The sequence below is a fragment of the Zalophus californianus genome, chromosome 4 (genome assembly GCF_009762305.2).
Source record: "Zalophus californianus isolate mZalCal1 chromosome 4, mZalCal1.pri.v2, whole genome shotgun sequence".
Taxonomy (NCBI): Eukaryota; Metazoa; Chordata; class Mammalia; order Carnivora; family Otariidae; genus Zalophus; species Zalophus californianus.
Window position 1 is genome coordinate 47,224,335 of NC_045598.1, and position 25,912 is coordinate 47,250,246.

At 37.3% G+C, this 25,912-nt stretch overlaps 1 protein-coding gene across 3 annotated transcripts in view; it reads right to left on the minus strand.

Annotated features, from left to right (window-relative positions):
- The window catches only part of OMA1 (OMA1 zinc metallopeptidase), an 87,672-nt gene that overhangs the window by 611 nt on the left and 61,149 nt on the right, over positions 1-25,912 (minus strand). The window lies entirely within an intron of this gene.

A 25,912-nucleotide genomic window follows, 5' to 3' on the forward strand; every position in this document is an offset into this window, starting at 1 on the left:
TCTATTTTTGGAATAAAAGGTATCTTAATTATAATACATGAAAGAGAACCATACAGAAATTCATGGTACATAGTTACATTTTCATTATTTGTTCACATAGTAAGATATTTGAAACAAACAAATCTGCAGTGACTGCCCGATGTCCTATTGGGGATAAACAAGCCTTCTTAGAGGTGTCTCTATGATTTCAGTCAAATAAGGCCTGTGAGAATACCCATCCAGATTTAAAAAGATTAAGACTCAGAAACAAAAACAATAGCATACAGAAATGTGAACATACTGAAAAAAGACACACATAACTAGGGCAGTCTGAGGAAGCACGGGTGCTAATAACCCAGAAAGGTAAGCAAATCAAAACCATAATTTTTAATTCCAGGAAAAATAAAATGCTATAGGAAAAGTAATCACAGTCTACAACATGGGTCAGCTGTGACTGGTGTTTACAGTTTTAAAAGCACTGAATCTTGATCTACCCCAAATCACAACTCAATACTGGGAAGAGGGAGGGTTGGATCATGTGTGTGCACAGAGTGTGCCAGTGATAAGGGGAACCTTAGTTTTCATCCTCTACAGGGGAAAGTAAATTGGTAATGCCTAAAACTGAAAAGTTAGGAAGTAGCAATAGAAGTATGTTTGTTATGTAGATACAGTGGGAAATGCCAAAAGAATCATTTAAGAGAGGTGAAGATGGTTACCCTTAAAAAACTGAGGGCAGGGTAGGGGGACTGCTGCTTTAAATAAGTAGACTTGGAGACCTAGATGATTCTTTAAAGTGGCTACATAAATGACTTTTAAGACACAAAAACTAATAGAAAATTTTTAAGGAAAAAACATTTTATATCTAAGGAGGGGTTAAAAGAAAGATATTTAGGGGAGGGACCTCGTTTAATTTTTTATGACTTCCCTTGACATGCATCACTATAAAAAAGTTAGAAGTAAAAAGCAGGGAAGGAGACAGTGTTTGTGGGGATAGTAAAATTTTGGAAAGATTAGCCCAGCGAGGTCTCACTGATAAAATAATGATGGTGGTGGGGAGGGGGTGCTGCTTGGAGGGGGGCTCAGGGAGGAGGGAAGGAGGCGGGGAGAGCTGAAGGACATGAAGGAAGAGGTCACATGGATACCTGGAAGAAGAGCGTTCCAAGAAGCACCACAAGGACCTGAGATGGAAGCACGCCTGGACTGTTCTGGAACAGTGAGGAAGCTAGTGCAGCTGGAGCCAGGCAGGGGAGGGGCAGGAGCAGATTATGGAGGATCTCATGTGCCATGGTAAGGATTTTAGGTTTTACCATGAGTGGGCCTCCCCTGATATTTGTGGGGTCCATGGCAAGAATGTAATTGGAGGCTCAGATACCAAGTGTTTAAATATCTAAAAGCGGTTAAGTCAAGCTAATAAACTACTATAGTGGCTCAGTCGGTTAAGCATCTGCCTTCGGCTCAGGTCATGATCCTGGGGTCCTGGGATCAAGCCCCACATTGGGCTCCATGCTCAGCGGGGAGCCTGCTTCTCCCTCTGCCTCTCCCCCTGCTTGTGCTCTCTCTCTCAAATGAATAAATAAAATCTTTAAAAAAAAATAAACTACTATAAAAAAAATGTTCTATTCCCCTACTTTGAGGAATACACATTCAAAATGACCCTGAAGGCTGGGTCCAAAATTAGAATTCTTGAATTCTGCAACGTGTAAGGTTGCAGGGAGCCTGCCCACCTCCTGCCACTGACCTACGGTCCACTCCCTTCTCCTCCCATCCCTGGCTTAGTGGGCACTGTGAGGGGCCTTGTGTGCATGTATCCAAGGGAAGCAATCCACACAGGCCCCAGAAGCAGGCTCAAAGGTGTTTGGGCAAGGAATTCCATTATCCCAAATACCCAGAGTGCACTGATAGGGGCACAGGTTCTTAGGAATATTCCTTCAAGTTCCACAGGAGAGGAAGGCATGCAGCCAGAGGCAAACCAGAAAAAGGTCTTCTAAATGGATGAGAGGCCATGGAAGAAGCTTGGATCTAGGAACACTTCTGATTCTGAAGGAGGTTATGAGTTACCAAAATAACTAATGAGGAAAAAGCATTAAAGTGAAATTCTGTGGTGACAGGGCCCTATCTGATTTTCTTTGTACCTCACAATCATCCACTGAGCATTAAAAGAAATTTCATTAAACTGAAAAATCAAGAAAATGTTTCACAACTATAGCACTGAAGTAAACAGGAAGTCAGAGCCTCAGCTAAATGGCACCCTACTGTCTGAACCCAGCTACCTTTGAGAGTAGAAGCTATCAAGCTTTACACTGAGACATCAAGCACAGACTGAGACTGCCCTGGGAAAATGGGGACACACAGGCTACTCTTGCTTTAACTCCTTTACAGCCATGGTGACGTCCTTTTCCAAGGAGAAGCTGCTATGTGATGCCTACTTTATCCATGCCTAAGACGTTCACTGGGGTCAGTAAAGGGGCAAGTGTGGAGTCCAGCAGGTAACAGCAGGTACGTCTGAGTGTAGCAAAGAGAAATGCAAAGCAGCAAACAAAGGGAAAAGCAGAATGCTATCAAATCTTTTATATTCAGCAAAAGCTCTTCTCTCTCCCCTAAGTTCTTTTTCAGTATTTTTACATTCAGCCAATATTTATAGAACACCACACTGAGTGAGGTGCTAAGCACACATCAGTCTGAATAAATACTCTTGATCCCTGCCCTCACACAATTTACTTTGCATTTCCCCATTATGGGGCATTTGAATTGTTTCCATCGTTTTGTTTTATTTTATTTGGCTTTAATAAATTACCCTATAGGGGAGCCTGGGTGAATCAGTCTGTTAAACGTCTGCCTTCGGCTCAGGTCATGATCTCAGGATCCTGAGATCCAGCCCCGTGTCAGCTCCCTGCTCAACGGAAGCCTGCTTCTCCCTCTCCCTCTGCCCCTCCCCACCACTCCCCCTTCTTCCCTCTCAAATGAATTTTTTTAAAGATTTTATTTTATTTATTTGACAGAGAGAGACACAGTGAGAGAGGGAACACAAGCAGGGGTAGTGGGAGAGGGAGAAGCAGGCCTCCCGTGGAGCAGGGAGCCCAATGCGGGGCTTGATCCCAGGATGCCGGGATCACGACCTGAGCCGAAGGCAGACGCTTAACAACTGAGTCACCCAGGCGCCTTCAAATAAATTAAAATTTTTTTTAAAATTACCCTATGAAAATCTTTGCTTAAAGAATAAATGTTATAACTTCCATTTGGGTTTACTTGAAGTACACCCCCCAAAACAGAATGACCTGAACAGAGTATAATTTTAGTTTATATAGGACCAGACTGCTTTCTATCAGAAAGGCTTTACCAGTTTATAATGTCTTCAGCATACAGGCCTACCTAAGTTATTCATAATCAGTACAACATAAGATTTAATGATTTTTATCTAGATAACCATATCATTTCAAACCTCAGAATCCTTATAAATCATCAGCTACAGTTTACAGATTGAGCAAATTGAACCCCAAAAAGGTTGTGACTGGCAAGGAACAAAAAATTGCTTGGCAAACATTTTTTTTGCAGCTTTATTCACAACTGCCAAAACTTGGAGCAACCAAATGTCCTTCAGTAGGTGAATGGATAAATAATCTGTGTTACATCTAGACAGTGGAATATTGAGTGCTAAGAAGAAATGATCTATCAAGCTATGAAAACACATGAAGGAAACTTAAATGCATATTTTAAGCAAAAAAAAAAATCTGTCTAGAAAAGCTATATAGCGTATGATTCCTACTATAAACATAACATTTTGGAAAAGGCAAACTATGGAGATACTAAAAAGATCCATGGTTGTCGGGGCTAAGCAGGGAGAGAGGGACAAATAGGTAGAGTATTTTTAGGGCAATGAAACTACTCTGTATGACACTGTAATGGTGAATACAAGTCATTATATTTGTCAAAACCCACAGAATATACACCAAGAGTGAAGCCTAATATAAACTAGGGACTTTGGGTCATAAAGATGGGTCAGTGTAGGTTCATCTTTTATAATAAATGCACCACTCTGGTGCAGGACTTTGACAGTGGGGGAAACTGAGCAGAGGCAAGGGGTATATATTTCTCCTGTACCTTCCAAGAAATTTTGCTGTGAACCTAAAATTGCTCTTAAAAATAGTCTAATTAAAAAAAAGTTAAGGGGGCATAGAAGTAAAAAGACTTAGAAAAAAAGGGATTAGAACCCACTTCTGTTGTTTTTGTTTTTGATGCTTTTACATTACAGTGCTTTTGTATTCATTTTTTTTGCACCATATTTTAAGTAAATCTTTTACTTAAAAAAATGTGCTCTTGAGATGTCTAAGCTATGCTTCATTGCTAGAGAAACTGTATGTTCTTCATAAAGGTTTTCTCTTAATATTTTTACATGTGTGAATTGTTTCTCTCAAACTATCTGTCAAAACAAAATTCTAGGGGCACCTGGGTGGCTCAGTCATTAAGCGTCTGCCTTCAGCTCAGGTCATGGTCCCCATGATCCCAGGTCCTGGGATTGAGTCTTGCATCGGGCTCCCTGCTCAGCAGGGAATCTGCTTCTCCCTCTGCCTGCTGCTCTCCCTGCTTGTGCTCGTGCGCACGCGCTCTCTCTGACAAATAAATAAATAAAATATCTAAAAAAATAAAACTATTTCTTTAAAAAAAAATCTATTACAGACCATACACATTTCTATCAAATCTTCATCTACTCTGCATAGTAAGATTTTATCACATACGTTGGTAAATTTTTATTTTTTACTTTCCTTTCCACATTTATTTTATTACATTTCATGGTGTCAACATCTTTTATTTTTATAAATTCAAATCTATCTTATTAAATGCAATTATTAGTGTATTATGCTAAGTGAAATAAGTCAACCAGAGAAAGACAATCATCATAAGGTTTCACTCATATGTGGAATATAAGATATAGGGCAGAGGATCATAGGGGAAGGGAGGGAAAACTGAATGGGAAGAAATCAGAGAGGGAGACAAACCATGAGACACTCTTGACTCCAGGAAACAAACTGAGGGTTGCTGGAGGGGAGGTGGGTGGAAGGATGGGGTAAACGGGTGATGGGCATTAAGGAGGGCATTTGATGTGATGAGCCCTGGGTGTTATACACAACTAATGAACCACTGAACCCTACATCAAAAACTAATGATGATACACAACCTAACCCTACACCTAAAGGAGCTAGAGACAAAACAGCAAATAAAGCCTAAACCCAGCAGGAGAAGAGAAATAATAAAGATCAGAGCAGAAATCAATGAAATAGAAATCAGAAGAACAGTAGAACAGATCAACGAAACTAGGAGCTGGTTCTTTGAAAGAATTAACAAGATTGATAAACCCCTGGCCAGACTTATCAAAAAGAAAAGAGAAATGACCCAAATCAACAAAATCATGAATGAAAGAGGAGAGATCACAACCAACACCAAAGAAATACAAACAATTATAAGAACATACTATGAGCAACTCTATGCCAGCAAATTAGATAACCTGGAAGAAATGGATGCATTCCTAGAGATGTTATCAACTACCAAAATTGAACCAGGAAGACACAGAAAACCTGAACAGACCTATAACCACTAAGGAAATTGAAGCAGTCATCAAAAATCTCCCAACAAACAAAAGCTCAGGGCCAGATGGCTTCCCAGGGAAACTCTACCAAACATTTAAAGAAGAATTAATACCTATTCTCCTGAAGCTGTTCCAAAAAATAGAAATGGAAGGAAAACTTCCACACTCATTTTATGAGGCCAGCATTACCTTGATCCCAAAACCAAAGACCCCATCAAAAAGGAGAATTACAGACCAATATCCTTAATGTACATGGATGCAAAAATTCTCACCAAAATACTAGCCAATAGGATCCAACAGTACATTAAAAGGATTATTCACCATGACCAAGTGGGATTTATCCCTGGGCTGCAAGGTTGGTTCAATATCCGCAATTCAATCAACGTGACACAATATATTAACAAAAGAAAGAACAAGAATCATATGATCCTCCCAATAGATGCAGAGAAAGCATTTGACAAAGTACAGCATCCTTTCTTGATCAAAACTCTTCAAAGTATAGGGATAGAGGGTACCTACCTCAATATCATAAAAGTCATTTATGAGAAACCTACAACGAATATCATTCTCAATGGGGAAAAACTGAGAGCTTTCCCCCTAAGGTCAGGAATGCAGCAGGGATGTCCACTCTCACCACTGCTATTCAACATAGTATTAGAAGTCCTAGCCACAGCAATCAGACAACAAAAAGAAATCAAAGGCATCCAAATCGGCAAGGAGGAAGTCAAACTCTCACTCTTTGCAGATGATATAATACTTTATGTGGAAAATCCAAAAGACTCCACCCCAAAACTGCTAGAACTCATACAGGAATTCAGTAAAGTGGCAGGATATAAAATAAATGCACAGAAATCAGTGGCATTCCTAGACACCAACAACAAGACAGAAGAGAGAACAATTAAGGAGTCGATCCCATTTACAATTGCACCCAAAACCGTAAGACACCTAGGAATAAATCTAACCAAAGAGGCACAGGATCTGTACTCAGAAAACTATAAAATATTCATGAAAGAAATTGAGGAAGACACAAAGAAATGGAAAAACGTTCCATGCTCATGGATTGGAAGAACAAACATTGTGAAGATGTCAATGATACCTAGAGCAATCTACACATTCAATGCAATCCCCATCAAAATACCATCCACTTTTTTCAAAGAAATGGAACAAATAATCCTAAAATCTGCATGGAACCAGAAAAGACCCCGAATAGCCAGAGGAATGTTGAAAAAGAAAACCAAAGCTGGCGGCATCACAATTCCGGACTTCCAGCTCTATTACAAAGCTGTCATCATCAAGACAGTATGGTACTGGCACAAAAACAGACACATCGATTGATGGAACAGAATCGAGAGCCCAGAAATGGACCCTCAACTCGATGGTCAACTCATCTTTGACAAAGCAGGAAAGAATGTCCAATGGAAAAAAGACAGTCTCTTCAACAAATGGTGTTGGGAAAATTGGACAGCCACCTGCAGAAGAATGAAACTGGACCATTTCCTTACACCACACACAAAAATAGACTCCAAATGGTTGAAAGACCTAGATGTGCGACAGGAGTCCATCAAAATCCTAAAGGAAAACACAGGTAGCAACCTCTTCGACCTCAGCCGCAGCAAATTCTTCCTAGAAACATTGCCAAAGGCAAGGGAAGCAAGGGCAAAAATGAACTTTTGGGATTTCATCAAGATAAAAAGCTTTTGCAAAGCAAATGAAACAGTCCACAAAACCAAAAGACAACCGACAGAATGGGAGAAAATATTTGCAAATGACATATCAGATAAAGGGCTAGTATCCAAAATCTATAAAGAACTTATCAAACTCAACACCCAAAGAACAAATAATCCAATCAAGAAATGGGCAGAAGACATGAGCAGACATTTTTCCAAAGAAGACATCCAAATGGCCAACAGACACATGAAAAAGTGCTCCACATAGCTTGGCATCAGGGAAATCCAAATCAAAACCTCAATGAGATACCACCTCACACGAGTTAGAATGGCTAAAATTAAGTCAGGAAACAGATGTTGGCGGGGATGTGGAGAAAGGGGAACCCTCCTACACTCTTGGTGGGAATGCAAGCTGGTGCAACCACTCTGGAAAACAGTAATGGAGGTTCCTCAAACAGTTGAAAATAGAGCTACCATACGATCCAGCAATTGCACTACCGGGTATTTACCACAAAGATACAAATGTAGGGATCCGAAGGGGTACGTGCACCCCAATGTTTATAGCAGCAATGTCCACAATAGCCAAACTGTGGAAAGAGCCAAGATGTCCATCGACAGATGAATGGATAAAGAAGATGTGGTATATATACACAATGGAATATTATGCAGCCATCAAAAGGTATGAGATCTTGCCATTTGCAACGACATGGATGGAACTGGAGGGTGTTATGCTGAGTGAAATAAGTCAATCAGAGAAAGACATGTATCATATGACCTCACTGATATGAGGAATTCTTAATCTCAGGAAACAAACTGAGGGTTTCTAGAGTGGTGGGGGGTGGCAGGGAGGGGGTGGCTGGGTGATAGACATTGGGGAGGGTATGTGCTGTGGTGAGCGCTGTGAATTGTGCAAGACTGTTGAATCACAGATCTGTACCTGAAACAAATAATGCAATATATGTTAAGAAAAAAAAAAAGAAGATAGCAGAAGGGGAAGAATGAAGGGGGGGAAATCAGAGGGGGAGACGAACTATGAGAGATGATGGACTCTGAAAAACAAACTGAGGGTTCTATAGGGGAGGGGGCTGGGGGGATGGGTTAGCCTGGTGATGGGTATTAAAGAGGGCACATTCTGCTTGGAGCACTGGGTATCATGAAGAAACAATGAAGCATGGAACACTACATTAAAAACTAATGATGTAATATATGGTGATTAACATAACAATAAAAAATTTTAAAAAAACTAATGATGTACTACATGTTGGTTATTGAATTTAAATTAAAAAAAGATGCTAACAAATAAATGATACTTTTTAACCAGGTGAAAAAAAATAAACGAACTTATTAAATATCTCCTTAAAAGTGAGCAACATTTTCCCACTACACAACTAAAATATGCCTTTTCGTTGCCTTTACTTTGTTTTCTGCATTTAACTTTATGCACTACACATAACAGGTACTTAATAAATGCATGCTGAATTTTAAAGAAACACCTATAGAACACAAGCTATGAATAAATCATTATGATAAATGTCATAGGGAAAACACTGAGTTGAGAGTCTAGGAGAAAGCAAGAATGTACTCTAATAGCAAAACCATACAGTTCCCAAAAGAGAATCCCAAGGAAGACCAGAGTTAAATATGGAATTGGCCAGCCTACAGATTCCCACTAGAAGTAAAAGAAACGAATGTATACTGTTCACTTTCTATGTCCCTTCAACTGTGCCAGGTATTTTATTTATGTTATCTCTGTTGGTGTTATGGTAGGAAGCAGTACTGAAATTTTTAACCCAGTATTATTTTACTTCTCTTGCCTATTATGACCTATCATGCAAATCATGTAACGAATATTCATTAAGCAAACTGTCACAGGCACTAGGGAGACAGCAGTGAACAAGGGCCTTACATTCTGCAAGGAGGAGACAGACAATAAACAAGCAGTAAACAAGATCAATTTAGTTAAGTACATGAAGAAACAAAACCGTGAACTTTGTTAGAGAACAACTGCACAGAAGAAGGGCTATTTGAGACTGGGGGAATCAAGGAAAGTCTCCGAAGGCAGATGGTGTTTGGGTAACAAGAGCTGAAGGAAGAATATTTCAGGCAGAGAAGTCAGCAAGTAGAGGAGCGGTGAGTAGGAAACAAGCTCAGTGTGAGACAACTGGACTCAAGGAAAACCTGGGGAAGACGGACATGTGAAAAAGTTGGAGAAGGAAGCAGTGGCCAAATTACCTGACTTAAAGACAGCAGGGAGTTTGGATTTTTATTCTGAATTCGAGAGATGCCACCAAAAGGTCTTACACAGGGAAACGACATTTAAAAGATCATTCCGGCTACTGTACTGCAAACAGGCTGTTGTTAGGGGATGAGGTGAAAAACAACAGGAATATTAAAATATGAGATGACTGCAGTTAATCCAGGCGAGGGATGATGGTGGTGGAGAAGGGGCAGTAGACAAGATCTTCTTGTGGGTAGGATATAGAGAAGGAATCAAAAATGAGTCCTGAGTTCCTTCCTCTGTGTTAACAGCACTGCCTTTATTCCGCTACCCATGTATCTGAGGATAATTTACTTGCTCCGAGTAAATAATTATTGTTACCTAGTACTGTACTGTTTGCTGGTTAATGACCCCAGTCTATAAATTCTTTTAAAAGTGGTATTCTTATCAATTTGTCAAAACAAAGTGTTCATAAAATGAATCAGATAATTAACAATGTCCCTTTCTTTATTTTGAAGCTAGAGTTGATTATTCATTGAATAACTGTTCTTTAAACTTCTGAAAAATTCTCCATCAGGGCTAGGTGCTCTTTTCTTTGCTAATTTGTTATGACTCTGGGTTTCTGATACAGTTGTTTTTATTTATTTGATTTAATTATACCTTACCTCTTCAAAAATTAATTTGAGGAGGTACATTCTAGTTACAATTTCTACTTCTAGCTTTACCACTTTGGCAATTCTCTCTCACACACACAACACAAACACAGGCACGCACACACTTTAATTACTTCTGATTTTGACCTGAGCCATTAATTAATATCATCTACCTAAAAATAATATTCTCAAGTATTTTGGTTTTCCTGCATGTTAATTATCATAGCTCTTCTCCTGACCCTATTTACCTTTTATTCTTTGTCTAAATAAATGACTTAATAATTTTCACTTTGACAAAATTTCTGAAACAACCAACTATTATAATTTTGTTTATTTCTGCTTAATTTTATTTTCCCTGTCTGGGGCACATTATGTGTATCAATTTCATTTCTCTTTTTCTAATATAGACATTTAAATTGGTAAAGTATTTTTTTTACATATAGGTTTGACAGCAATCCATGAAAATACAACTACAACCACTACAAATTTTTTTTATTCTATTAAGCTCTTATTGTTATGGATTTCTTGTCTTATACATATAAGAATTTTATTTTAATTTCCATGTGGCTGCCCATATTTTAATTTTTGTTATATTAATTTTAATATATTATGTTCTGATAGTTTGAACCATAACATTTTTATATTAAGTATACATATTTTTGTTCAAGTTAATTTTCTGAAAGATGTATGTACATTTGGAAAAAAAATACATCTTTTTCCTAGCATTTAGTTTTTTGTGTCAGTTGAATCTTATTTATCACACTTTGAACTCAATTCTTTATTAGTTCCTTATCTGTGGTTTTCTAAAAATAGCAGGGTGCAAGCTAGAATCACAATCATATATAAACAGAATAAACTACAAATTCTATCTAATTCTTGATCATCTGGATTCTGTAAGGAGAACTCTAGCTACTAAGTACTTTACTGATATATTGTTCTATGTGTTCCATGTGTTAAGGGATCTTCTATCTTCAAAGAAAGAAAAGTGGGTTTGGCTAGATAGCATCCCAAAGTGTATTACTTCCAGTGGTTTTTTGTTTATTTCTTTTACCCTGAATTCTTACACTTCTCCAAAATATAAAAGGTAAGATCTAAAGTCATTCTTACTCATATGCATCTTTATATTTTCTCTTTACACTTGGCAGCTTATAAAATCCTATCTTTGCAATGAAGATTAAACACTTGGCAAATTTAAATATCTAGGCATTGTCATTTCAGGGCATCTCAGGCATGATGCTCATTTCAGGGCATCTCAGGCATGATGTTCTAAAAACCCATCTTGAGAAATGTTATCTAAATCAAACATGTTATAGAAACCACAAAGAAATTAAGACATAAATGAAAGTACTGGTGTTTTCTACTGTTCTATGTAGCTTGATTTCATGTTTTCTCAGTGTTCTTCCATTTTTCAGACTTTTTTTTAGCTTTGGGTGTTTTAATTTGGCTGTGCTATGTTCCTTTATCTCCAGCATCAATGAGTCTTTGCTCTGGGGCATCAATTCTGTTCTTCACAGCCTCCAATGAAAGTTTTACAGCTTGTCTGCTGTATTCACAAGTTTAGCAATTTTCTGGAACGGATGTATCTTACATTTGTAAAGTCATTCTTTCTTCTTCTGTCACTTTCAATGTAGTTAAATCAGCCTTCTCATGCCAGCTTCAGGGGGCACCTAGGCTGTCCTCTCCAATGTAGGAAAGCTTTTAAATTATACCTGAGTTTGTTTTTTTTTTTAGATTTTTTTACTCTTTGAAGCTTATCTAACTGGAAGAAAATGGGCATTTCAGAGGCTTTTTGTTGTTGTTATTGTTAGATTTAGTTTGGATGAAGGTTTTTGTGGTGTTATTAGTTAAGGACGCTCATACACAAAATGTCTATTAAATACAATTACCTATGATCATCTTTCAACTCTTATTAAAATCATTCTGATTTTTTTTAAAAATCTCTCCCATCTACCTCTTACATCTACTCTTGCATAGGAGAAAAATGTGGCTGCAACATCGTTTCTTCCATTAGATTTAATTTGGCTGGTCTGAGTTCCTTCTTCACTGTTCTATATAGATTCCTCCTGAAGATGCACACACAGGTTAGCCTTTTGAGACAGAGGACAATGATAGTTCCCCTCAATCAAAGAAACTTCTCAGGTTGCTGAAAAACTGGATATTTATGGAGTGCTAAATCATTACCCTACAACCACTTGCTGGCCAGACGAGGGAAAACCATATTGACAAAGGAAGGGGGCAGGCCATCACCATTCAAACCCCTGATCAAATGTGGCATCACTAAATGTGAGCAGCCAGATCAACAGAATCCTGATGTAAAACAATATGAAGCATAGCTGCACAGCCTATAAAATATTCTTGCCAAAATTTAACTTCTGTTTACAGGTATACAGAGAAACAACTATTAAAAAAAAAAAGAGAGAGAGAGAGAGAGAGAGAAACAACAGGCCCAAAATAGACTCAATTGTGGTAAGCCCCACATCAGCAAACCAAGACTTAACAGCTAACCTAACTGCAGTTTCAACCTCTTCCAAAATGGAATCTTAAACCAGTAAATCTGGAATTTCCCAGTCAGCATTTACTGAGGTAATCTGCCAGATAGACCCCTTCCATCCCACAAAGAAAGATGAGGTAACTCCTCTTTCCTTGTCCCTGCCCCTTACTGCTTACAAAAGTCTCTCATTTTATTCAATTTTTTGGAGCTCCTTTCTATTGCTAGAAGGATGCTGCCCAATTCACAAACTGCTGAATAAAACCAATTTGGTCTTTAAATTTACTCAGTTGAATTTTGTTTTTTAACACAAGTTAGATGATATCACAAAAAAGCAATCACATAAATCTAGAATGCGAGGCTACATTTATTCAACAAGTCAACAGCATGTTTAAAAACAAACAAAAACAAAGGGAGGGGGCACTGTTCTGAAGTCAAAGAGACAAGGGACAAAATAATCAAATGCAACACATGGATTTGATGGATCAGAATTTGAATAAACCAACAGTAAAACTATATTTTGAGACAGAAAAATCTGCATATAGACAGGATATTTATTTTTAATAAGGAATTACTATAAATTTTCTTAGGAATAATAGTCTAACTGTGGATGAAAATGGTACTACTTTCTAAAATACATATTGGAGGAACTGGGGAGAAAGCCCTCATGTCTGGCATTTACATTAAAATTCTAATGGGAAAAAATAAGAGGAGATTCAAATGAAGCAAGTTACAAAACGGTTGATACTAATGAATGTGAGTGGAAAATGAGGATTTGTTAAATTATTCAAATTATTCTCTATCTTTACATGTGTTTTTAAGATTTATAATAAAAAATTCTTTTAAAGATGTTTTTCCTCTCTATCCTCCATTTTCCTGTCATTTCTGCATTTCTGTGACTTCATTCTTGATTTTATATCTATACCTTTAGTTCAAAATAATTCATGAAAGGTTTAAATGTTTTTCCTTGAAGGGGTGCAGAAAAAGTCTCCCTAAAATGTGCCATTTTGGCACATGGACTATTTTGAGTTGAAGGCAATAAACCCCTGTGGGCTCAAGAGAAGATTTTGCTCCTCTCTTAACTACCTAGAAGAATATAAATTGGGGGGTCTTTCCCAGAATAAGAGTTATTACCAGAAATAAATTTTATCTGAGTGACCCATCTGTATGAAAGAGCAAACATCTCATTACCAAACATCTGCTCTTCTTCTTACTGCCCTGGTGAATTGCTCTCCTCCCCTTTGAAGCCCCAGGGCCTTACCCCATTCCTTAGCGCAGAATGGCATATATACTTCATTTTACCTGTCTTTGAACCTCTCATGTATGTGGTGTTCCCATATGTACAAAATTAAAGTTTTCTCCTGTTAATCTATCTCATGTCAATTTAATTTAGACCAGCCAGAAGAACCTTTGAAGGGTAGATAAAAATGTTTTCTTCCCAACATCCTGAAAAAATGAAACCAATCCCTTTATACCCGACTTGAAGCTCTCTCCCTTAATTTCTATAGGCAAGCATACACTCTAAAAAAAAAAAAAAAAAAAAGCCTAGGATTTTAACTAACCTCAATCAAAAACTCATTAGAAACAAATTTAACAGGAATGAATGAGAACAGTAGTTTGTTACTTTAAGAGAAAGAAAAGAAATACAATAAGGATAATGGCTACGTGGCTAATTACAAATAACAAAACAAAAACTTCTATTTATATATTAGCCTTACAGGATGATTTTAGTGTCTTTACTTGAAAGGCAAATGGATGACAACAGAAAATAAAAACAAGAAACTGTGAAAGACTTTGAAATGGGCAAAAAAGAACACTGGATATCCTATCAAGTGCATCCTTGAGTGTCACCTCTGCCTTTCAAGGCCTTAGAGCTGTTTTACAACTCCATAATCTGCAGAAAACTAATAACAATGCAAATAATACAAGTCTGCAGAAATGTAAGCGAACTGTCTGGTGGAATGCAAATTGATCACTGCCTCATGAATAGATCAGTTTTCCATCTGTCTGTAAAGTCGGTTCAGCATTCCTGATTGTCTATATACCTATGGTTCTGAAATTCTCCCGTGAGCTAGCTGTAACACATTACTGGCTCTCTCAGTAATAATAAGTTAAAGAAAATCTCAGATATTGTTCATCTTATACTTGTGTAAGTCACGATTTTACCTTTAAAAATGTTTTCCCTCTAATTCATTTCATTCCCTTTTATAAACTGCAATGGAAATTGGAATCTGACTAGTTTTTGAAGTGGTCTAAAAAAGTTAATTATTTAAATAACTAAAAATTTTAATAAACACAAAAAATTTAAAAATTAAGTCCATCTTGACACATGTCAATTTTCCTCTAGAATGATAAATAAGAAAAAGTTTTCAAATAAATTTTATAATCAACCACTCCTGACACAGGAGAACAATATATTATGAAATGGCTGTTTTTATTCCCAATAACAACCGAAGTATTTATGAAACTGCTGGTACACATCAGGATTCTTCTAGGCACTCCCTATCAAGTAAAATAGCAATTACTTATTCATAAAAAATAAAACCACAGTAATTCGGTTTAAAAAAAGAAAAAAAAAACAGGAGAAAAAAATTAATGGCCAGAGAAGCTTCATAATTAGATTAAAAGCTTCCTTTGAAAGTAGAAACCAAGTCATTTCAAGAGAAAAAAAAAAATCAACTCCATTTTTTAACACATTTTTCTAAAAATATCATACTTTTCTTTCCCCCTAAAAGCAATTTATTCTAATAGCCCATTCACTTCAGCCTCAAGTAGATACACATCACATGCACCATAATATTTTTTTAAGGTTTTAGACAATGTTACTGTCAGGCTTCCTGGCTTTATATGATTCAGAGGCCAATTCAATTACAGTAGCTGCTATGATATTTGCCTTTTCCTCAACACTCTCCATGTCAGACAAAATGAAATTCTGTAAGGTGAACAGTGTACGTTTGTGTACACTGGCCAACGACATTTCACTTCAATGTGAAATACTCATATTTTCTACTCATGAGATGTATAATATTAATGATTTATGCATTTACTTTGTCCAATTATAAATGCATAAGAATGATTTACAAGATCTCAACCCCCAGATTCCTGAAAGTTTAAAGAATTCAAGATAAAATGAGATTAAAATGAATGCATTTACAGCCTGCCAGTATCTATAAAAACTGAATGCAGTAAATTTGAACACCAAGATTTAAAAAACAGTTTACAAATAAGGCTGGCGTTGAAAGTTCTAAGAGTCATTTAAAAATAAATCCGATTCAAGATTATTATTATAACATAACCCTAAACAACAGTAAGGCCAAATTAAATATTTTTCCTATACATTCTATCTTTCCCCATTTCCTTCCCCCAACCAAGAAAAGGATGGCAGAGAGTAAGTCAGTGAGAGAAACAGAAAATAAAAAATTCAGTCTAAATGCTTCCAGTTGTAAAATAAATCTTTCAAGTAAATTTCTGTCCTGGGTTATCATACCATTTCCTTTATTCACATCAGTTCATCCATATTTTATAACAATCTTTGTAGAAAGAAAGTTAAATAAGGGATCTCTTTCAAGGACAACTTATGTTATAAATAAATTTAAAATCTGAACAGTGTTAAGTATAATTTTAAAACTGTCATACAATTAAACATCAACAGGTTGATTTAACATCTGCTCTTCAATTTTTCACCCAAGTCGTTATGGTAACCAGAATGCGTGGAATATTTGTTTCCTAAATTTAACTGATTATTTCAAGTAAATAAAATTATAGCATATCATCTTATTAACTACAAATATTATTAATACTATAACCCTATATTTATCATTTTTAAATGCTGGTGGATTGCAGGATTATATTTAACGAGGTATTCATGCATGCTTTATCTCAGAATACACATTAAAAAATAGCAAAGGTAGAGTTTTTTCTACCTTGGGGGCATTTTCTTGATTTTAAAAGCAAAACAAAACAAGGAACTAACTAGTTTATTTTCTGAACAACATACTATATTAAAATACTTCAAAATTAGATGATTTTAGTGCTTTTTAGAGGAGCTATAGATCACATCCTCTCCAAACATAAGTCAATCCTGTTACTCCTCTAGTGCTCTGCTCCAAACTTTCCACTGGTGTCCCATCTGTGACCAAAAGCCAAAGTCCTTACCCTGGCTTCAAAACCCACACTCTCCACTTTCCGTTGCTTACCTCATCCAGCTACATTGGTCTCCTTGCTGTCAAATACACCAGGCTCACTCCGACCTCAAGGCCTGGTACTTACTATTTCTTCTGCCTGGAAGGGTGTTCGCCTAGGAAGTCACATGGCTCATTCTTTCATTTATTTCATTCTTCCTTCAAATACCATCTTCTCAATGAAACCTTCTCTGACTAACGCCATTTCAAACAGCTGTTCCAGGACCTTGACCACCTCTGCTCACACATTACCTACCCACTATGGACTGGACTGTTCCCCCCTACCCCAGATTCTTAGGTTGAAGCCTTAACCTCCAATGTGATGACAGTATTTGGAGATGGGGTTTTGGGAGGTAATTTAGGTTTAGAAGAGGTTATGAGGGTGGAGCCCTCATGAAAAGATTAACATGCCCTTATAAGAAAAGGCCAAGTGTAGTATCTGTTCTTATCAGTTTAGTAAGAAAAGGAAGAGACACCAACACACTCACTCTCTCCACCAGGTGAGGACACAATGTTTTAGAAGACAGCCATCTGCAAGCCAGAAAGACCTCACCAGAAACTGAATCTGCCAGAAAATTACTAGACTTCTAGCATTCAGAATTATGAAAAAATTAATTGCTACTGCTTAAGCCAGAACCTTGACCTTGGACTTCTACCCTTCAGAGCTCTGAAAAAATAAATTTCTGTTGCTTAAGCCACCCAGTCTCTGGTATTTTGCTATAGCACCCCAAGCTAACACATTATTCTTCCTTTATTTTCCTCATTAACACTCATTACTGACTAGTATACAATATATTAGTGATCTATTCTATACATTACTAATTAATGCTATTTACTGTCTGTCTCCCTTTACTGCATAAGCTTCATGAGGACAGGGATTTTTGTGTATTTTGTTCACAACACTTGTAACACCTACGGTCTGGCATAACACATGATCAATAAATATTTGTTGAATGCACCAAGTATAGATGTAAAATACCTTAAATCTTGATATGCTATGGTACGAAATAATACATTTCTTTGATGATATTCAGGGAATCCAGTAAGAAATAAAAAATACACAATCTTCAATAAGTTTTTTAAAAAAATCAAAATTATCAAGATTTATCATAGAACCAAAGAATCTTACTTTCCTGATTTTCTTGATCTTTTCTCCTCCTATAAATCTGATTTACTACAGGCTCAATCTTCTTCCTACTGATTAAATATGTAAAGAACATTATACTGTTACCTCTGTCCAGGATCTTTTTCTCTGTTTACTTCCTAAGTGAACTCATCTACTCTGCTTCAACTATCACCTTTTTCAGGTGACTCTGAAATCCTCATCTCTTGCCTAGATTTCTCTGTGTTCTGGTGCTATATTCTCAACAACCTTTGAGATGTACATCAATTCAGGCATACTGTCAAGAGCTTTAGGTAGAATATAACACTGTATTCACGTAAGTGGAGGGAAAAAAAACCTTAAATAAAATTTAACTACAACAACCAAAAAAGTAGTCCTTAGTAGTAGTCTATAGACTCACATAATTCTATATATTGCCTGAGGAATCACTTTGTTTCATTATAGAAATTAGAATGGTAGGGAATTCCAATCCCCCTCATGCTTATCACTACTTGACATTCTAATTAACAGTATACTCTTGCACTATCAGCTTCACTTCAACCACTGAATTATTCCCAATATTGTAGTAGAGTTTTATTGCTTTCAAATTGAATTTAATCACTTGGGGGGAAAATGTAAGAAATTATACGAGGTTTTCAAATTAAGTTTCTGAACTAGGATAGTTTATTTTTAGAAGAAAAAAAAAAATCTCCCAGTGTTTTTCATCATTGGTTCCCAAATAACATATTTGTTTTTCCAACCACTTTTCCTCATACTCACTAATCAATTCATTATTATTTTAAAGACTTCTCTAAAGCACATTTTTTACAGAATTTAGGACAAGCTTCAGATGAAAGGTGACTAGAATTCATTATCCAGCTTAAGCAAGTCACATATTTTTAGAATTTCACTGAGCAAAAATGCAAAGAAAGGAAATTCTAGAAGAAAACCATGTGATTATTAGGACTTACGAGATAGGCTAAACTTGCCAGGGCAGTAGAAGGCCCCTGGGTCGTAGGTATCACTGAGAAGACTCTCAGAGCCAGTGAGCTTCCATACACATCAATTACTAACACAATGTAATCCCAGTCCCATGTTGCCCTTTTAAGACGAATGATTACTATAAATTATATCAAGTAAATTTCATGGTTATTTCTTTCTCAAATATTTTTTTCTTCAAATTAGAGGAGTATAAATGAAATATATTTAGGGAAGGTCTGAAGAACCCACGTCTAGCTATCCCCAATGCTCATGAAAGGTACAAAGTATGCCGAAGCTGTCGACAAATTCTGTTATCATTCCTTTCAAAATATATCCAAAATCTGACCACTTCTCTCACTCTCTTCTGTCTCCATAATGTTTTACTAGGATTTTTGCAAGAGCCTCCTAAATAGTCTCCCTGATTCCACCCTTGCCCCACTACAGTCCACTCTCCACAGAGGAGCCCCAGTGCTCACTATAAAACACATGAGTCCGGTCAATTCACTCCTCTGCTGTTCACACCAGACTGAGTGATGACGGAACTAGCTTCCCTCATCACTTGAAATAAAAGACCTTACAATGGTTTAGAAGACCCTTCATGGTCTGGTCCCTCTACATCTCAACCATTCTCCCCTCCTCCCTTACTCCATTCCACCTCCATGTCTTCCTGGCTATTCTCTGGACACATCAAACATACTCTCACTCTAGGTCCTGTGCACTTGCTACTTCCTCAGCCTAAAAGACTCCCTCCATATATTCACAGGATTTGCTCCAGGGCTTTTCCAGATTCTATTCAGTGAGGCTCTCCTTGACACATTAACACAGTCTAGTAAACCTTCTCGGCTGCCCAGCCCTCTCTACTACTTTTAACCTGCTCTATATTTCCCCCTCATGCTTATCACTACTTGACATACTACATATATGTTTGTTTGTTTATTATTTGAATTATCTCATTAAAATGTTAGCTCCAAAAAAGCAAAAACTGTTTTGTTTTGTCCTTGCTCACCCGGCCACATGATACAGAATAGTAGATTAGAAATGAGTATAAACAAATACTGATCACATAAACAAATGAAGGAATCTTGCGATTGTTTCTCATTCCAAACTAGATGCCGGCTATTATTCCTTCAAATTGCATACGACTACATTTTTACTTTTCTTATAAGTCATATTCCCTGTTGTATTAAGAATCAATCTGTACTTATCTTAGCATGAAATTATCAAGAACCATGTCTTATTTCTCTTTGTACCCCTGTACTTACTAGCATCATTTCTTTCTTATAATAGGAACCCAGTGTATCTTAAGCTGAATTTGAAGTCATACTGAAAGATAACTTTTATAATACACCTGGATCCCTTTTTATCCATTAGCAAACAGACCAATACCAAATCTTAAATTCCTAAAGAATATTCTGCTTTTATAACCAATCAACTAATTTAATTCAAGTGAAATAAAGAGAGATGTAGCCTGGCTTAGACATGCCTGACATCCATCTTGTACTGATGTGATAACTACAGAAAACATTTTGAATGAAGTCAAAAGATTTTCAGAACATAGTAAAAACTACTTGAGAGAAAGCTGCTTTTTAACTTGATCCATTAAATTCTACCAAAAAAGAAAGAATGCCACACAGCACATGCTTTATAAATAAATAACCAAAAAGCAAAATAATACAAAGAGATTTTTTTCTAAGAAAACAAATTCCAGCATCATTATCGAAATTAATAATTGACCCAAAAATTTTGCACAGTTCATTAACTGATATTTTTTAATAATTTTTATTTTAATCACCATACATTACATCATTGGTTTTTGATGTAGTGTTCCATGATTCATTGTTTGTGCATAACACCCAGTGCTCCACGCAGAATGTGCCCTCTGTAATACCCATCACCAGGCTAACCCATCTCCCCATCCCCCTCCCCTATAGAACCCTCAGTTTGTTTTTCAGAGTCCATCGTCTCTCATGGTTCATCTCCCCCTCTGACTTACTCCCCTTCATTCTTCGCCTCCTGTTATCTTTTTTTTTCTTAACATATATTGCATTATTTGTTTCAGAAGTACAGATCCGTGATTCATCAGTCTTGTACAATTCACAGTGCCCACCATAGCACATACCCTCCCCAATGTCTATCACCCAGCCACCCAATCCTTCCCACCCCCCACCACTCCAACAACTCTCAGTTTGTTTCCTGAGATTAAGAATTCCTCATATCAGTGAGGTCATATGATACATGTCTTTCTCTGATTGACTTATTTCACTCAGCATAACACCCTCCAGTTCCATCCACGTCATTGCAAATGGCAAGATCTCATTCCTTTTGATGGCTGCATAATATTCCATTGTGTATATATACCACATCTTCTTTATCCATTCATCTGTCCATGGACATCTTGGCTCTTTCCACAGTTTGGCTATTGTGGACATTGCTGCTATAAACATTGGGGTGCACGTACCCCTTCGGATCCCTACATTTGTACCTTTGTGGTAAATACCCAGTAGTGCAATTGCTGGATCGTATGGTAGCTCTATTTTCAACTGTTTGAGGAACCTCCATACTGTTTTCCAGAGTGGCTGCACCAGCTTGCATTCCCACCAACAGTGTAGGAGGGTTCCCCTTTCTCTACATCCCCACCAACATCTGTCGTTTCCTGACTTGTTAATTTTAGCCATTCCGACTGGTGTGAGGTGGTATCTCATTGAGGTTTTGATTTGGATTTCCCTGATGCCCAGCGATGTGGAGCACTTTTTCATGTGTCTCTTGGCCATTTGGATGTCTTCTTTGGAAAAATGTCTGCTCATGTCTTCTGCCCGTTTCTTAATTGGATTATTTGTTCTTTGGGTGTTGAGTTTGATAAGTTCTTTATAGATTTTGGATACTAGCCCTTTATCTGATACGTCATTTGCAAATATTTTCTCCCATTCTGTCGGTTGTCTTTTGGTTTTGTGGACTGTTTCTTTTGCCGTGCAAAAAATTTTTATCTTGATGAAATCCCAATAGTTCATTTTTGCCCTGGCTTCCCTTGCCTTTGGCAATGTTTCTAGGAAGAAGTTGCTGTGGCTGAGGTCGAAGAGGTTGCTGCCTGTGTTCTCCTTTAGGATTTTGATGGACTCCTGTCTCACGTTTAGATCTTTCAAACATTTGGAGTCTATTTTTGTGTGTGATGTAAGGAAATGGCCCAGTTTCATTCTTCTGCAGGTGGCTGTCCAATTTTCCCAACACCATTTGTTGAAGAGACTGTCTTTTTTCCATTGGACATTCTTTCCTGCTTTGTCAAAGATGAGTTGACCATCGAGTTGAGGGTCCATTTCTGGGCTCTCGATTCTGTTCCATCAATCGATGTGTCTGTTTTTGTGCCAGTACCATACTGTCTTGATGATGACAGCTTTGTAATAGAGCTGGAAGTCCGGAATTGTGATGCCGCCAGCTTTGGTTTTCTTTTTCAATATTCCTCTGGCTATTCGAGGTCTCTTCTGGTTCCATACAAATTTTAGGATTATTTGTTCCATTTCCTTGAAAAAGGTGGATGGTATTTTGATGGGGATTGCATTGAATGTGTAGATTGCTCTAGGTAGTACTGACATCTTCACAATGTTTGTTCTTCCAATCCATGAGCATGGAACGTTTTTCCATTTCTTTGTGTCTTCTTCAATTTCTTTCATGAGTATTTTATAGTTTTCTGAGTACAGATCCTTTGCCTTTTTGGTTAAATTTATTCCTAGGTATCTTATGGTTTTGGGTGCAACTGTAAATGGGATCGACTCCTTGATTTGTCTCTCTTCTGTCTTGTTGTTGGTGCATAGGAATGCCACTGATTTCTGTGCATTTGTTTTATATCCTGCTACTTTACTGAATTCCTGTATGAGTTCTAGCAGTTTGGGGGTGGAGTCTTTTGGGTTTTCCACATACAGTATCATATCATCTGCAAAGAGTGAGAGTTTGACTTCCTCCTTGCCGATTTGGATGCCTTTGATTTCTTTTTGTTGTCTGATTGCTGTGGCTAGGACTTCTAATACTATGTTGAATAGCAGTGGTGATAGTGGACATCCCTGCCGCGTTCCTGACCTTAGGGGAAAAGCTCTCAGCTTTTCCCCATTGAGAATGATATTGGCTGTAGGTTTTTCATAGATGGCTCTTATGATATTGAGGTATGTACCCTCTATCCCTATACTCTGAAGAGTTTTGATCAAGAAGGGATGCTGTACTTTGTCAAATGCTTTTTCTGCAACTATTGAGAGGATCATATGATTCTTGTTCTTTCTTTTGTTAATGTATTGTATCACGTTGATTGATTTGCGGATGTTGAACCATCCTTGCAGCCCAGAGATAAATCCCATTTGGTGGTGGTGAATAATCCTTTTAATGTACTGTTGGATCCTATTGGCTAGAATTTTGGTGAGAATTTTTGCATCCATGTTCATCAAGGATATTAGTCTGTAATTCTCCTTTTTGATGGGGTCTTTGTCTGGTTTTGGGATCAAGGTAATGCTGGCCTCATAAAATGAGTTTGGAAGTTTTCCTTCCATTTCTATTTTTTGGAACAGTTTCAGGAGAATAGGTATTAATTCTTCTTTAAATGTCTCATAGAATTCCCCTGGGAAGCCATCTGGCCCTGGGCCTTTTGTTTGTTGGGAGATTTTTGATGACTGCTTCAATTTCCTTAGTGGTTATAGGTCTGTTCAGGTTTTCTATTTCTTCCCGGCTCAATTTTGGTAGTTGATACATCTCTAGGAATGCACCCATTTCTTCCAGGTTATCTAATTTGCTGGCATAGAGTTGCTCATAATATGTTCTTAGAATTGTTTGTATTTCTTTGGTGTTGGTTGTGATCTCTCCTCCTTCATTCATGATTTTGTTGATTTGGGTCCTTTCTCTTTTCTTTTTGAAAAGTCTGGCCAAAGATTTATCAATCTTGTTAATTCTTTCAAAGAACCAGCTCCTAGTTTTGTTGATCTGTTCTACTGTTCTTTTGGTTTCTATTTCATTGATTTCTGCTCTGATCTTTAGTATTTCTCTTCTCCTGCTGGGTTTAGGCTTTATTTCCTGTTCTTTCTCCAGCTCCTTTAGGTGTAGGCTTAGGTTGTGTATTTGAGACCTTTCTTGTTTCTTGAGAAAGGCTTGGATTGCTATATACTTTCCTCTCAGGACTGCCTTTGCTGTATCCCAAAGATTTGGAACACTTGTGTTTTCATTTTCATTGGTTTCCATGAGTTTTTTTAATTCTTCTCTAATTTCCTGGTTGACCCATTCATTCTTTAGTAGGATGCTCTTTAGCCTCCATGTATTTGAGTTCTTTCCGACTTTCCTCTTGTGATTGAGTTCTAGTTTCAAAGCATTGTGGTCTGAAAATATGCAGGGAATAATCCCAATCTTTTGGTACCGGTTGAGACCTGATTTGTGACCTAGGATGTGATCAATTCTGGAGAATGTTCCATGGGCACTAGAGAAGAATGTGTATTCCGTCGCTTTGGGATGGAATGTTCTGAATATGTCTGTGAAGTCCATTTGGTCCAGTGTGTCATTTAAAGTCTTTATTTCCTTGTTGATCTATTGCTTAGATGATCTGTCCATTTCAATTAGGGGGGTGTTAAAGTCCCCCACTATTATTGTATTGCTGTCAATGTGTTTCTTCGCTTTTGTTATTAATTGCCTTATATAATTGGCTGCTCCCACGTTAGGGGCATAGATATTTACAATTGTTAGATCTTCTTGTTGGATAGACCCTTTAAGTAGGATATAGTGTCCTTCTTCATCTCTTATTATAGTCTTTGTTTTAAAATCTAATTTGTCTGATATAAGGATTGCCACCCCAGCTTTCTTTTGGTGTCCATGAGCATGGTAAATGGTTTTCCACCCCTTCACTTTCAATGTGGGGGTGTCTTTGGGTCTAAAATGAGTCTCTTGCAGACAGCATATCGATGGGTCTTGTTTTTTAATCCAATCTGATAGCCTGTGTCTTTTGATTGGGGCATTGAGCCCATTTACATTCAGGGTAACTACTGAAAGGTATGAATTTAGTGCCATTGTATTGCCTGTAAGGTGACTGTTACTGTATATTATCTGTGTTCCTTTCTGATCTATGGTGCTTTTAGGCTCCCTTTTTGCTTAGAGGACCCCTTTCAATATATCTTGTAGGGCTGGTTTTGTGTTTGTAAATTCCTTTAGTTTTTTTTTGTCCTGGAAGCTTTTTATCTCTCCTTCTATTTTCAATGAGAGCCTAGCTAGATAAAGTATTCTTGGCTGCATATTTTTCTCGTTTAGTGCTCTGAAGATATCATGCCAGTCCTTTCTGGCCTGCCAGGTCTCTGTGGATAGGTCTGTTGCCAATCTAATGTTTCTACCATTGTAGGTTACATATCTCTTCTCCCGAGCTGCTTTCAGGATTTTCTCTTTGTCTCTGAGACTCGTAAGTTTTACTATTAGATGTCGGGGTGTTGACCTATTTTTATTGATTTTGAGAGGGGTTCTCTGTGCCTCCTGGATTTGGATGCCTGTTTCCTTCCCCAAATTAGGGAAGTTCTCTGCTATTATTTGCTCCAATATACCTTCTGCCCCTCTCTCTCTTTCTTCTTCTTCTGGGATCCCAATTATTCTAATGTTGTTTCGTCTTATCGCATGCTTATCTCTCGAATTCTGCCCTCGTGATCCTGTAGTTGTTTCTCTCTCTTCTCAACCTCTTTATTTTCCATCATTTGGTCTTCTATATCGCTGATTCTTTCTTCTGCCTTATTAATCCTAGCAGTTAGTGCCCCCATTTTTGATTGCACCTCATTAATAGCCTTTTTGATTTCGACTTGGTTAGATTTTAGTTCTTTTATTTCTCTAGAAAGGGTTTCTCTAATAACTTCCACACTTTTTTCAAGCCCAGCTAGCATCTTTAAAGTCATGATTTTGAACTCTAGGTCCGACATCGTACTAATGTGAGTATTGAGTAGGTCCCTGGCAGACGGTACTACCTCTTGTTCTTTTTGCTGAGGTGATTTTTTTCCTCTTGTCATTGTGTCCAGAGGAGAATAGATGAATGAGAGAACAGAATGCTAACAGGTTAACAACGTCTCT